We start from the raw sequence: 12,884 nt of genomic DNA, 5'->3' as shown, positions 1-12,884 counted from the left end.
GTCACCTCATATACCATGGATTATATGTCACCTCATACACTGGTTATCAGCTTGTGCCAGTACAGCACTTAAAAAATCCAGTGATTCAGCTCTCATTTTCATTTGTTGTCTGGAAACTAAAAAAATCTATTCACTTGGGGATGGATAGAGATCATTAGGACTTATAATACCTTCTCACACAACTTTCACTTTGAAAGAATATAGCAAAATGACTCAGTTGCAATCTGTTTTCAAACATCTATTAGGGAACAAATTCTCCATGGATCAAGCGCAGAAAAATTAAGTCCAAGAATACAAAGTAGCCAAGACATATTAGAAACTGGGATAAAATCCTTGCCCCACTGAAGTCAATGGCAGAAGGCCTATTGACTATAACGGAGTCAGGATTTTACCCATTTTCTCCCACAAAAAATAAAAGTTCAAACAAACCTTTTCCCAAGACAACTAAATTTGAACCTCTGTAGTAAAATAAAACTTTGTTTCTGTTTTCAGTTGACTGTACTGCCTGTCTTTAGCCAGAAGCTGAAGTTCTGCAATATTAAAAAAGGTTATTCCTACACTACCTACAGACTGTCTTAAAGTAGTCAGCACCCAAACTTTTGCATGATAGCAAAGCCTGTTTTCAGGATACGGTCAGGCTAAATTTGCAATTTCAGAGGTTGGATAACCTGGATACAGCTCTGATAAGCATCTGAACTTTTGATTACTAACCCAAAATGAAACTTTGAACCTTTCGAATTTCACCAACTATTGTTATAAACAAGAGACTGCCTTGTGAACTATTACTTTTAATGGATAGACCCCAACTATCAACTGGCCAATATTGCCTCTAATATCTGCAATAACATATGGCCACTGCTTGAATCTTTAGAGTGCTACAAGCTATTGGAAAGTCTCTTACATAGCAATAGCTAGTTGGCAAGAGGAGCACAGAATGTCAGCTTATTTGACATCTTCTGAGGGGTTATGACATCAGGGCTGTACCCATCGATGGAGACATTCCATATCTGATAGTAGATGTTTGATGGTACCTGCTTGCTGGATCCGAAGACCTATTTTCAAAGTTATCCTTACAATTTAGAGGGCCTTTCTTCTCAGTAATTCCACTTAGTGATAAGGGTTGTATATCTTGAAAAGAGGGACACTTATTGTCAGGAAAGTGGGAATAGTTGCTGAATACCTATCCTTACTCTAAATTTTGGGGATTATAGATTTGATTGTGTATGTCACTGTTCTAAAATAAGATAAATTGAGACACTTATTTAGGAGATTAATTTGGGATTTAGGATACTGACTTTCCATTTTTGAAAATATTGGTATTAATTAGCCAAAATGCAATATAGTATTATGATGTCTATCATATGTACCTATATTACTCCCTCTTAAAAAGATTTTTTCTATAATCCAAATGTTGTTGGGTCACTGCGCCCTGTACAGCACTGTGGCAGAGCATGGGGCTGCAATGGCTCTCCCTCAGTTTTCCCCATCAAGGTTTCCAGTCCACTCTGGTGGCTTATGACTCTGGCAAAGTTACTATGAAAGTTCAACACCTGCATTTCTGGGGTAGAAAAGTCCAAAGTCACATCCCAAAACAAACATGAAATAAATGACTCTCAATCCCAGCTACGCTTAGTTCTCAACCATTCTGAAGTTATTCACCCATTCACCCTCTAGCCTCAGCTCTCAGATCTCCCCCACTTCCCTTCAGGTAGCTTAACCACCATGGCAGATTCCAAATACTCCCATGTTAGGCATGCCCTCCCTCTTCTGAGGCTCTTTCTGGCTGCAGCCTTATTCAGTTTTTGGCTCCAGCCAGGTTTCTACCGCAAGTGAGAGCAGTTGCTCTCCTTCCCAGCCAGCTGTACCTGAGCAAGCTCTCCTCTTTTCAGCCCCTTCCCTCAGTTCTGACATCCACTACAGGTGCAGTGGTTGGGGATGATGTTGCTCATTGCAATTAATTAATCCTTTCCAGCCCAAGTGGGGTTTGTAAACCCCATCATACCAAGTAAAAGGAAGTTGTGAGAGGCCAGATCACTGAGTATTAGTGCAGCTGCTTTGTGCTGCCCAGCAACAGATTCAGCCCATAAAGCCAGCTTAACCTGCCACAGGAGAATCACCCTAGTGTAAGGTATCATCCAGTAGCATAGAGCCAATAGAGTGGCTTCAACACCATTCTCCTTCTGTACAGCTGTGTCTGGGGCTTACCTGTGGCCTGCAAATTTCTGTCCTGGAGATTTTGGCAGAAATCACATTTTAGAGCAGCCTTCATGTTGATTTAATTTACACTTAGGGACAAGCCCAGCACAAACTCAGAATGAAATGCAAAGGCAAACTGTATACCATCCTTGTACACACCCCTTCTGAACTGTACCATATGCAAGATGAGCTGGCCACAGGATCTGGCTCAGGGTTTTTACACTGGCAAAGAAGACTCTTTTTATAGTGTATTACTATGCACATATTTTATTTTATTTTTTTTAAGTACCAAGGTATGTGATGTGCATTTCCCAGTCTAAGTAAGACGATATTAACTGAAGACTACAGAGTCGTTGAGCCACTCTCTAATAGAAGAGCACTAAGTAGACCAGTAAGGGCAGTGAGCAGACCTTGTATGGTGAGGACATTGGTGAGTGATTGCATCCTCAGCACATGGATGACTACCAGGTATGCTACACATTGGTCGTAGTAGTACCATATTCAGGGTCTTAATCTGTTTTAGGCATAATGTAAATCTTCTTGTGATATCTGATTCATTACTCCATTTTAACTGAGAGGAGAGAAATTTAATTCATTAGCAACAGTAGCAAGCAACTACCATATTTAACAATCAGATTTTCTACATATGAGTTAGGAAATTCCTTATAACACTGCACAATAGCTGGGGAAAACAGCTGTTTCCTATTCTTCCAATAACCCAGCAATACTGCGTGGCTCAGCCTCCACTTCCATTTTGGGAGAGAAGATTATTTCCTCCTTGATCACCTTCCTCATAATTCCCACAGAAACCTGTTCATTCAGGCTTGCTACTCTGACATGCAGTGTTTTAGGAGGCTAATCTTCAAGAATGACAAGATAACAGTAAGAATATTTTCTATTTTTAATACTATGACTCTAAGATTGAATATCTGGTTCTCCTTCCATGGAAGGAATATTTCTACATTCTACTTGTAGATTATATCAGGTTTCGCCCCCTTTGGTGATGACTCTCACAAACAGTTATGTAACAGAATTAATTATAAAAACAACTGTGCGGACGTTCCCATCTTAGTATCGAAAATGGTGGGTGGTTTGTTTTTTGCGCCTTTTCTTCCTTCTGTTTAAAACAAAATGTTTTGTTAAAGACCAAAGTCACACAAAATGTTACGTCCTGGAAAATTTGTGATTTTATCTAATTAATTCCCTTTGTATTTAATCATGTAGGCAAAATGCCATCTAAATTACCTAGTTTATTAGGTGAAACGCTCTAATATGACATGCTTCCATGGACAGAATCATAGCTTATCACCATGGTACCTAAATCTTGACGAGGGGATCAACATTATTCATATTCAGAATGAGAAGAGCTTGGAGAATTAAGGTACTGAAAGAAGCAAACAGAAAAATCTCTTTGCCATTACATTACCTACTCAGATAAAACTCATCTATTATTAGGCATTTATTGTGCTATCTGCAGAACATTTTTCTGAAAGGCTTTTGTGATGAAGGAAAGAACAAAGTGTGTGGTGAAGTGTAAGACAAAGAAAAACGGAGGTGCCTGTTGATAGAATTCATCTTGTTTTGGCGAAATCATCCCCCCCAAAAAAGGGAGGGGGGGCAAAAGAGCCACCAATTATCATGGTTATGATCAACCTTAAGAAGGGACAAGGGTGAACAAACAAACAACTACTGTCGTACCCTATAACATGGAAAATTCCGTAAAGGAGCAAACCAACTTGCTCCAGGCAACCCCACATCCTATTTCTAGCACCTTCTTTTCCCCGTTACTCCAGAGTACGACAAAATAAAAAAAAAAAACCCTGTAACTGTGTTTTACTAATTCTGCAATTCTATCCTGGGTGGGGCGGAGGTTACATCTCCCTACTTTCACCGTCATTGATCAGTTTATGCCCTGCGGCATAAAATTTAAGTCTTGTAAGAAATTTCTCACTTAATGCCTTGTAGCTATTTATGTATCTGTTCACATAAGCCCTGAATGCTGAAATCAAACATTTATTTTTAGTCTCTACTCGAACAGAGTGTTGTGACTAATGTTGTGGGAAAATGTCACATTACTGATCTTTTTTCATTCAGAATCAGAATATAAACCTCAGAAATGCAAAATTTTCTGCGGCACACAAATTTTTGAAAAATTCCATTTTGGAAGAACTGAAATTAAATTTTTCAAGAATTTACATTACAGCAAGCTAGCTCATCAGCTGGGCAGCCAGGCAGCCTAAGAGTCCCATCAGGCAAGCTACAGGGGAACAGAGCAGGCTGGGAAACCTACGAGGCAGGTAGATGGAGAATCAGGATAGCTGGGCTGCTAGGGAACTGGGAAGACTGGCAGGAAGTCTGCCCAGCCAGTCAGCCTCCCTGGTTTCCATTCAGTTGAATCAACATTTCAGGCAGAAATCCATTCTCTCAGAAAAACTTCAACAAGTGTTAGTTGGGGCTAAATTTACAGACGCTTGGTTTGACAACCTAACAACCTGAAAGAAGAGCAGATGCAGTAGCGCTTAATTTGTTCAAGGGATTGCCAGGGCTGAGCCTCAGCACCTCTAGGTGTGACAGTTCATAGCCCCAGCACCTCTGGGCTTGCTGCATCAGTTATAAATGTAAAAAAATTGCTTGAGCCCCAGCACCTCTTTCATTACAAATTAATCACTGAGATGCAGTATCTTCTTCAAGCCTGTGGTTTATCTACACCAGCAGCATTCCAAATCTGGGATTGTTGGAATGATGTTGGTATAGATAAGCCACAGAGCTTGGGGCTTGAATCACAAAGACAGAAGGTTTGGCTACAGTAAGATGAAGGAAGAAGTATAATATTACTAGGACTAATAACTCTTCTGAGTTCTCCAAAAATATGGCATCAGTGATTGAAGTTAGGCCTTCCAAACCCTGTTAACAGACACAGAAATATATAGCAGGACTTTCTATACTGACTCAGACTATCAATCAGAATTGGTATACTACTTCCAACAGTTGCCAATGCTTCAGAGGAAGGGACATCTCTCCTCCCCCATTAATCACCCTACCTAACAGTGCAATCCTATATTTGGCCTGGGAGAAGATTCCTTCTTTACTGGTCCCAGCAGCGTTAAATTTTTGCCTTGAAGCATAAATTAAGAGCATTAATTAATTTAGGATTGTCCTGATTATGCAGAGGAAAGTTGAAGTAGTACTAGGCTGACTCTGCAGATTAGTTTCCAGTGATAATGACTCATATATCCCAGAACATTATGACAAAACTGCTGGTAGCATATTGCCTGACACATACACTGTAAAATATAGAGCTGGGCAAATAATCTGCAAGACATAATTTATTCAAGGCATTTTGCCTCTTTTTCTGCTCATGTCAGCAAGCAAATCACTATTCCCAAATGTATTTGTTACTTAAAAGCATTCATCAAACTATTTCCGTGAATAACTCTGTAGATTGTTCACAAGCACTTGATGGCAGTATTCGATATTTGAAATTGCAAATTCAATTGTCTTGATCAGTTTTATTTGAACACACACATCACATGGTATGTTTCTATTTCCTCAATTGAGAAATAGAGCCTTTCGTTTCATGTGTTTTTTTATATCAATATTTGAGCATTTGATCATTGCTTTTTTTCTGAAAAGATTTATTTTCTAAGATGATAGTATCACCTTAAGGTTAGGCCCAAAATTTAAGTTCTATAAAAGAAGGATATTACCAAACCTATTATGAATAGACATGGTTTCATTATTAATTTCACAGAAAACAGGTTTTTGGGATAAATATTCACTGATTATAAGCCCAGCATGACAGCTATTGCAAGAGAGCCAAAAAGAAAAAATCCTTAGGAAAAAAGTGAAATACAAATAATGATAAATAGACAGTGTCTGTATAGATTTTAAAAGTACAGTGTAGAAAATATTCTGGTTCACCTTTAAAACAAGAGAAAGGGAAGATTCGTGCAATCGGAACAAGAAGAACACTTTGCACTACACACACAAGCAGTTTTCTAGTGACATACCTGAAATATCAAAGCTGGATCAATATATAAAGATGGTTGTTTCTGCAAGTAAGGTAAAATCACAAATATTTTCATTCACTTAAGATCTTGCCATTTTAAATACTTTTTGCTCTTGTCTCTGTGCTGTTCGTACTTCAGCTTGATTGTCACTAGTTTACAATGAAGATGAGCATTATGCCAAATTGGTAGGCAAATTCTGCCTAACTTACTCACACAGGTAGTCTCACTAGTTTAAGTGGGACTTTGCATGAACAAAATTTGGCCCTGGTGTTGCTAAGTACACAGTATTAGTTCTTAATACAAACAATATATTCAACCTCCTTTTCTTTTAATGTTTTAGGTTATTTTAACCAATAGTAACCAATCTTACATGCTTATATGCCAAAGAGCATATAAAATTATTACAACACATACCCCAACCTTAGAGCGTAAGTGGGTGCAATTCCATTGAAGGCAATGGATTTCAATACACCTGCCTCACTCACTATGTGTCCCTGCCTCATTTATGTACATCATTCAACTGGTGCATTGAATGAGGCAAGGGAAATAATAGTATGATCATGTAATGATAGTCTATATCATAGTGCAGATGCACATGGAGACAGAGTTAAGGCTGCATTACACATTTCTGGACTTTTTAGTGTTTAGCTTGGTACTATTATATATTCTTAACTTTGTTATATCATATACATTCCATACTAAAAAACTAACTATACTGCAGTAAATAACCTAGCATTAACATATCTTCTAACATTTAAAAAAAACAAAAATATACTACTACTACTCATGGTTTTGCCAATTAAATAAAACTCATTTCCGGTTTGCATACATAATTGTTGGTAAGACTTCACAGTAAAACAGTTTTCATGTCATGTCATGTTCTGCAAAAATGGAAGATTTGAGATGGGTGACAGCTGGAGAAACTGTCCACACCAAAACATGGTTTCTTAACCAAGAGTGTAACAACTGCTTCTTTAAGAAAATCCGACACCTTGCCCTTGTTAAACAAGGCACTGACATTCGCCACCCTGCACTTAAGCAGAGAGGAGTTTGGCTGGCTGGCCAGGAGAAGAAGGCAATGCTTTCTGGCTTTGGGGAGCAGGGGAAACCTAAACCTGCTGAAAGAGCAGTCAGCATGGTGGATGACTCACCACCCAGGAATGAAGGGTTTAAAAAGATCAGCTAGGCCTGGCCCCTCCCCTCTCCACTGAGAACAGGCTGGGCAGCACCCACCTTCCCTCCCTAATTAGGTCACAAATATGCCAGGTGTTTAGCTATATCTGCTGTGGGCATTACACTAGCCGTCCCACGAAGGGGGTCTGGGAAGGAATTTTTTCCTTACCACCATATTGGCCAGGTGCAGTTGGGGGGTGGTTCGCCTTCCTCGCAGCAGATTCAGGTAAGCTCTGTTCATGCATAGCGTGATAGGCAGTAGGCCACATGTCGCAACTCTTTATTTGAGTGTATAACGGATGTTCAGTACAGGTACTCCATAAATTAAGGCACAAAAGCATAGAAAAATGGCTTGGAAAAGGAATTAAGGAGAGTGCTTGGTAATTGAGCAAGCCGGGGGCAGTTGGAGACTACTATGACTAGTACAGCAGGGAGCCAACCCCTCATCATTATAGTCCACCTTAACCCCTCCTACGAGGGGGTGTGGTTGGTAAGGTCCCAGCAAGGAAATTGATGGAGGGACCTGGATGAAAATGTGGGGGAGCCGTGGAAGCCCCCCACAAAAAAATTGGCTGGAATTGGTAAGGTCCCAGCAGGGAATCTGCTGGAGGGACATAAATTTTGCACCTGCACTGCACACATTTTCTCCGCTGGGTTAGTCCCAGACATCTGTCTAATAATAAAGTTGCAGCCTGATTAAACCCATATCTAATGTCGCCTGTCATTCTTTCGGCATAGCCAGACAATCCATTCCAACAAGGTCCTCAACACCTCATTGCTGCTTTTCACAAGCAAGAAGAAACATGGATCTAACATACAGGTTTTGTCCTGTACATCCTCAGTTTCTCCACATGCATCACATAATAAAATGCAAACATAGAAGATGCTGGATTTGTTCCCCAAGATTTAGCCACCATGGATACAGAGAACTCAGTCCAAATATGAGTAATTGCATATTACAAGTAATCTGACAACTCCTTGCAGAAAGAAACACACACGTGATCAGTTGCAAATGATCCAATTTAACTAGATTAACCACCAGGAACAGTTCCACTGACTGGATCTTTGCGGAAAGCTACAAAGGAGGTGAAGAATATTTTCTTCAATGCCTGCACAGCCACAACATAAGATCTCAGAAACTCTATGTCGCCAGCACTCTAGTTTTCTTCCCTTCCACTTCATTACTCATGTACCATCTAAATTAGCACTGCAAGGACAAAGCTGAGGAAGAGGATGTGACAGATCATTTCTATCACTGGTTATGGAAACAGATCATTATAATATCTTAGCAAACAATCAAAGGAGTTTATTGTCAAATCCAATCTGCATTTAATGCAGGACATACACAAAACAAGTATGCCACTTCTCCAACACTCAATTCACGCTGAACTACATAGCTAGCTGGAGGATCTGGACTAACAACAGGCCTGAGGTATCATCCAATAACCGATGCCTATTATATTATTAACCAACGACCTTTCATTCAACAGAATAATCAGAGTAGGTTTACCCACATCACAGACTCCTATGAACATGCCCTTAGCAAGGCGGATTACACCAATATTACATGCTTTTGGCTTACATCTCATTCAGAGAAATTATAACCTATACTAATTCAGTTATTCACTGAACATTTTGCTAGCATATCAGAATACCTCAGATTTTCAGACTATTTTTTAATGACCTTCTTCCTAAAACAAGCATTTTATGCCTGGGCATTATTTTAAGGAGGGAGAAGAAAAAGGCAGACTGTCCCGCTGCAAATTTCAGCCTGAAAAAATTAACCAAAAAACCCTACCACCGTTTGTCTCCACCAACTTTCAGCCAGCTAGTGCAGAGCAAGGGGAAACAGCTAAGGGGAGTCTGAAGCTGCTGCTTTAGGTACCAGTGCTCAGGAAATGCTCCCTGCTTTCCATTTCTGGGTGAGGATCAGCTAGCTGTTTATTTGATTTGCTCAGGTAACAGGAGGCAGCTGCAGACACTGCACTGAAGTCTCCCACAAATAGCTGTTGCTGTGCTCCTTGTTGGGCAGGCAGGAGACGACAGTTAGGATTCCTGTTAAGAGGTGAACTCTCCCCTAGCCGTGTAGCTTCCAGCTTGGAGTGGCTGAGGTCAGCAGAATGAGAAGGATGTTAGCCTGCTGAAGAGGAGTCCAAGCTACTAGCTTTCTGCCTGCCCAACAGCTTCTGCTTTTCCTCCTCTGTGCCTGAGGGACAGATAAGGGGATGGAAGAACACAGGTGGAGAAAGGACAGAGGAACCTTGGGGAAAAGTGAGGGCTGAGAAATAACAGGGACAGATGGGAACCCCAACCAGCGTTGCCAACTCTCTGTCTTGCAGTATTTGTTTTCCTTAGTGAACCAACTGATGGAATCAGGAGTCTACATGAGGATCTCAGCTTCCATTTTTAAAAAAATAAGATTCTTGCCTTCCTGGTTGCAAATTACAGCTTGAAAATGTAAAGCAAAGCACCCTAAGGCTCAACAACCAGAAGGCAAATAAAAATAACGTAAAATGTATTACTTAATAAACCTCTTGATTTGAACCCTGATTCATGATGTTTGAACATTTGGGGTTGGCATTACTAGAACCCTGGGAACAATAGCCTACGGAGTCAGTGAATACTGACCTCCATCATATGACAGGAACTTCTTGTACCCCATCCCATGTAGTGTGATTGATGCCAGGAAATAAAGAGCATGTCTATGTCCCACCCTTATTACAGTCAGGAAACTTGGGGAGAAGAGACCCTTTAAGACCAAGGAGTAAATCTGGATAAGAAAGTTTGGGAGAACAATAAATCTTGAAGAAATGAGGGATAGGGTGGGACAGAGAGCTGCAGTTTCCTGGCTCTAGGCGATCACTCTGTCTTCTGACCCATCTCAGCAGAACTGTGCTTTTGTGGAGAGTGAAGGGACAAGGGAGGTGAAAGGTACAGGGGAAACTGAGGAGGAGCTAGGCACTTTGGAGAAGAAGGAAGAGAGTGAAAATTAGGAGCGGGAGGCTGTGTTTGAGGAAGCAGGCAGGGAGAATTAGGGGTCTGAAGAAGTCTGGAAATTTGGAAGGAAAAAGTGAGTAAGGAATTTTGAGACAGAGAGGGGTTGGTAACTGGGAAGATAGGGCTAGGAAAAGAGAACATGGCAGTTCTGAGTGGGGGGAAAGGAGAGATGGGGAAGGAAGAGGATTCTGGTGAAGAAGAGGAGACATGGAGAGTGTAGGAATTTGATGAAAAGAGGACAGGTTAAAAGGCTCTGGGGAAAGGTAAAAGTATCAGGTGAGGGAATTACAGACTCAGCAATGACCAGTGAGAGTGCTCATTACAAAGATCTTGCAGGTACTAAAAGCACTGCTCTCAATCCTTTTTCAGTGGAAACAATATATTTCCAAGCCTCCTGAGGAGCCAAAAGACAGGACTTTCTGACTTCAGTGGCAGAAAAATTGTGAGACTACCTGTGACTCTGGGTACTCTCTCCTACCAAATGGAGAATGGGTTTGCGGATTTGCAGAAGAATTAAAATTTATTTTGCAGCTTAACCTTTAGGGCCCTCTTTTTGTTGTTACTATCCTCACAGGTGCAACACGTCAGTTTGACTATTTTTTAATTGATCTTATTCAACATTAAGCATTCAAAATGATCATCCCAACAAAACACAGTCTCCTACTTTCTAATATGCTGTAGTTGATGAATTACTGCAAAAATGCTGGACAATGTTCTTGTATCAGCTCATACATGGATTCCTAGACTAGAATCAACAGCAAGTTCTGCATAAAATATATAGCAGTATATGGGACACTGCCATGGGTAGAACATTTTTTCATTAGACATATAGGATAATCCAAGCTAATAATTATCCATTAAAAAGGCAAGTCCTGTATTTACTTCAGCATTCAGACTCACTTATAATAGAAGTCAGTGGCAAAACTAAGGCCCTTAATTTGCACTTCCTTTATGAGGAAGTGAAAGGCCATCGTTATTGTATTCAGGATGGTTTGCCAACTCTCAGAATTTTATCATGAATCTCATAATATTTGGGTTATTTCTTAAAGACCCAACTCGTGCATTTACATAGTTTTGTGAAAATCTCAGCTTTCATTAAAATATTCTAGCCCTTATGGTTGTGGAGAAATGTTACATATTGTTACTGCTGCAGAGTCAAAACCCAGAAGGCAAATAAAAAGATCCCAACATAACTCTTTTTTAAATCTCATAATTTTAAACCAATCTAATGGTATTTTTTTGAATGCCTGAATTGTTAATTTTTGAATGCATGATGTTGGCAATGCTATATATCAAACAAAGCAATCAAGCACTCTTCCCCTTAGACAAATTTCTGAGTTGTCTCCAGTGTGAAAATGGTTTTAAGAGACAGGTAGGTAGTATAAGCAAGTGACCTTCAACAGAAAAATGATTTTTAAAAGGTTTGTATGAGAGGCAGATTTCAGTTATTTGGTCAGAGACAGGCTATTAATTTTTCTTTTATGCCTGATCATTCTCTTTGGGCTTAGCACACCTGGAACTATGTATTGGATATTTAGCATTTATTCCTTAATGTTCAGCAATAGAGTACTTAGTTTTACTAAGCCTCAAGCAAAAAAAAAAAAAAATTCCTTTGTTATCCCCATTGTACCTGATTTTCTTTGTGCTTCCAGCAGGTTGCAAGGAGCCCAGCAATTTACAGACTGAGAAAAAGTGGCTTAGACACAATAATTAAATATAATAATCAAAAGAACAGTGAATTATACAGAAACAGATAATGGCATAAATACCCAGAAGCCCTGTTAAAAAAAGCTGATATAAAAATATACCTTTCATTAGTATTCATTTATCCACTCAGCTTTGACAGCAGTTAGTATAGTCAAGTTTGGCAAATCACACACATAGTTTTGGGAAAGAAATAACAGCTTTGTAATGCAAGAATTTCACATCCAAAAAATGAGTAATATGCAGCTCAGTGCTGAAGAGTCATTTATCTTTTAAGGTGGATGATAAGGTTGTTTTCGGGTTTTTGCCATTTATAATATTGTATCATATAACAAGTGTGCAGCATAAAAACATAGGGCTTATTCAGACTTCCTTTACACCAGATTTACACCACTGTAACGTCATAGACTTTAATGGAGCTAGTCCAGATTTACATCAACATCCAACCAAAAGCAAGCCATAAGCAAGTATTCTCATTATCTGTGGCAAAAGCTGGGGGGGGGGCGGTATGTGTGTGTTCTGCACTAATTCTTTATTAATAAATGTATGATCCAATCCTACTAACTCTTGCTCATGTGAGTAGCCTCATCAAAGGACTATACACAGGCGTAATGGTTTGCAGGATCAGGCCTCTGAAGTTTTCTAATTACTAAAGCTAACAAAGTTTCCCTGAAATATACCCCAAGCTGTTCTGATAACTAAAATATGATAATGCATTGATTGTCCAACTTTTTTCTGTATGTTATTTAATTGACATGCCCTAGAATGTAGCCAAATTATCCTTGCAAAACTTCACTGAGCAGA

At 39.6% G+C, this 12,884-nt stretch overlaps 1 protein-coding gene across 21 annotated transcripts in view; it reads right to left on the bottom strand.

The window, feature by feature from the left end:
• Window positions 1-12,884, bottom strand: part of ERC2 (ELKS/RAB6-interacting/CAST family member 2) — an 829,921-nt gene that overhangs the window by 595,773 nt on the left and 221,264 nt on the right. The window lies entirely within an intron of this gene.

Source organism: Natator depressus, chromosome 7 (genome assembly GCF_965152275.1).
Source record: "Natator depressus isolate rNatDep1 chromosome 7, rNatDep2.hap1, whole genome shotgun sequence".
Taxonomy (NCBI): Eukaryota; Metazoa; Chordata; order Testudines; family Cheloniidae; genus Natator; species Natator depressus.
The sequence above is the reverse complement of the archived record's forward strand: the minus strand, read 5'-3'. Positions and strand labels throughout refer to the sequence as shown.